This window comes from Acanthisitta chloris, unplaced genomic scaffold, assembly GCF_000695815.1.
Source record: "Acanthisitta chloris isolate BGI_N310 unplaced genomic scaffold, ASM69581v1 scaffold29669, whole genome shotgun sequence".
In the NCBI taxonomy this organism is placed as follows: Eukaryota; Metazoa; Chordata; class Aves; order Passeriformes; family Acanthisittidae; genus Acanthisitta; species Acanthisitta chloris.
The window spans coordinates 1-3068 of NW_008691309.1; positions in this window are offsets into that span (position 1 = coordinate 1).

Consider the following 3068-nt stretch of genomic DNA (forward strand, 5'->3'; position numbering starts at 1 on the left):
CCAGCGGCACCTCGTAGGGTGGAGAGACCTGGAGGGGCACAGGGGGGTCAGGGTGAGCGATGTAGGGGCTCGGTCCTTTGTGCGTGTGGGGTGGGCAGAGCTGTATCCTGCCCACCCTCACCCTCTCCCATGTGCACGCCAAAGTGCCAGTCTGCAGGAGGGTATGGGGGGCACGGGAATACTGGGGGTGGGCAGGGGACTCAGCACAGCATGTCCCTCACCCCCACCACCCCACAGAGCCCCCTCCCATGGGAAGGTCCCATGTCCCAACCTCCCGGAGCTGCAGCGCGACACTTACCAGGGGTGTGAGGAGGCTGAGTTGAGGAACGAGGGCAGAAAAGGTCTGGAAAATATGTATGAGGGGGGAGATGTCGTAACATTTTATGCCTTCCTCACAAGGGGAAGCAGAGGGGCAGGGGTAGGGCAGTAGGGCTTGAGGAGGTCCCCGCAGGGTTCTCCACGGCCCCCCGCAGCCCCCTGGCTCTTGTCCTGAGCTCCCCTCGCCCCGAGGTGCTGCCATGCTGCAGGAGAGGAACCAGGGAGCTGTTCCTGGGCATTTTATAGCTGCTGGGGTCCACAGTGACTGACAGCTGATTAGGGAGTATTAGCACCCGTGAGAGCGGCAGCAGGATCTGGGGCATCCAATATCCCCCTGCCCAGCCACTGTCAGGCAGGGACTGTCCTCCTTGCCTGCCTACCCCCAGCCAGGACCTCAGCACCCAACTTCGCACAGTCTACACAGTCCCCAGGGAAGGAGTACGGCGGCACCCAGGGGCTGATGCATGAGGTCCATGTGAGCCCCACAGCCACAGGGACACAGCACACCCTAGGCTTTACTGCAGTGCTAAAAGCCATCAGTCCCATCCATGACCCCACTCCTGATCTGGCCCTGGGGCTGGGGTCAGCAGAGCCCCCATACTGCTTCAGACTGGGGGGTCTGAAGCAAAAGGGGCTGGAGGGAGAACTTATGCCTGGTGGGAGAACAGCACCCTGTGCTGCCCTGTCCTGCTACTCCTCCAGTCTGGCCAGGTCCTCACCAAACCCCCAGCACCACCATGCCTGCCACTGGACTCTGGGCAGCAGAGGGGCAAAGGGAAAGGGCCCTGCAGCCCTAGGGACAGCTGGGGACCCCCACAGACACCAGGGGGTTTGTGTGGCTGGCACAGCAGTGGCAGCAGGTGGGCAGGGCAGTGGTGGGCAGATGTGCAAGGGGCCCTGAGAGCCCACGACCCCCTGAGCCACCCACTCCTGCCGCCGGCCCTCCCCACTAAGACTGGGATTATCCCACAGGTTGTATCCGTCATTAAATACCGACTAATAACGCTCTCAGGATATTAAATATGTAACAAACCCGCTTAGCCCTGGCCAGGACAGGAATGGGAAGGTCACTGGTGCTAATGAGCCTGGCTGCATCCCTGGCTCCCTGCAGGCCCTGGTGACAGCACAAGGTCCCAGGGCTGAGGTGCCAGTACCAAGGGGCCCCAAACCCTCACAGTGTGCCATGGACAGAGCCCCAACAGCACCCGGAGCTCCCAACATGCAGCAGCTGGAGCTCTGGTCCATCCAACCCACCACAGGCTACTCCCATGCTAAGGGCAGTACCATGAGTGAAAGCCACGGGGCAGCTGGGATGACTGGTACTGCTGGCTGGGACCAGCCCTGGCCACGTCCCCACAGCGGCCCCATAACCTTGTCCCCACGGGACTCCTCCAGCCCTAATCAGCACCGCGGATCTGCTTGATTAGATAATGGGGCTGTAATCTAGGAAAGCGCCTGCAGATTGCTGCGGCACACCCTGACCCTGTGCAGCACAGCTGGAGAGGGAGGGCCACGGCCAGCCGGGTGAGGCGCAGGGGGACAGCGCCGGAGCCACGACTGGGCAGGGAACCTGCACCACCAGGCATGGACGGGGCTGATGTGAAGGCAGCAGGACGGTGTCACAGCCGGGACAGAGCCACAGCCAGGGCTGGACACCCCAGGGAAGTGTGGGGCCACCCACACGTCGCTGTCCCGGCTGTCAGCAGGGCCGGCCCACAGCAGCCCTGGTGCTATGCCCATCCCCTGCAGGAGCAGCGCAGGGAGGAGCCCAGAGTGCCCGGGGATTGTACTGCCCCTGTCCCGCAGCTGTGAGGCTCTGGCCTCGCACAGGCTCTCACCGAAGCCGGGTGGTTCCCGGCCTTTTTCCCCTCCACGGATAATCAGTTTAATGCAGGAGCAGAGAACTATAACTCCGCGATTAGCTGTTATAATCGCATGTAAATACGCCCAGACAAGCCGCTCAGGAGGGCGCTGTGTGGCTCGGGACAGAGTTACACGGGATTTAGTTTGTTTACCACTCGATTAATTTCATGACTCCAGCCCCAAGCCCACCCGTCCCAGCTGCCCGGCTCACTTCCCAGGAGTCAAGGTCACTCGGGCAGGAGCCAGCTGATAGCTCAGGGTGTTTTGTAGTAGTGACCAGGGCTGAACAGCACTGAGCTCGAGGACCCCATGCCCCAGCTCCCCGGAGCCTGCTGAGGAGGCTGAGCTGTCCCATCCCCACTGGTTGAAGCTCAAACCCCCAAGCAGGCACACATAGTCTCCATCCCTTTTTATTCATAAGCATAGTCAAAGCTTGAGAATGCCAGTGCTGAACCCCTCCCACAACCACCGACGGACCAATGCCAGAGTCCATACTCTTCAGAAGAAAAATAGAGCATCTTCCACCTCTGCCTCCTCCTCCTTGGGTTCCTCCAGTCCAGAGTCCTGCTGCTGCCTGCCTGCAGGCCAGAGGCACCACGGGAGGGCTGGCTGCTGCACACCGGGACCGCAGGCTGCGGGGTGGGGAGTGTGTGACTGCGACTGCACACACCTCACCTCGTCCATCACAGCTGCCCCCAGCCCCACAGCTCCTCCAGGGTCCTCGTGTGCTGGGCAGACACCAATCTGCGGCTAACCCATACAGACAATTCAGGAAAAGTGATTTCTGATCATCAAGTGCAACAGGCAGAGACTGTCCACACAAGGGCCGTCCCTGCGGCTGCTGAGCAGTCTCGGGGGGATGCGCAGGACCCCCATGGTGTGGGGCC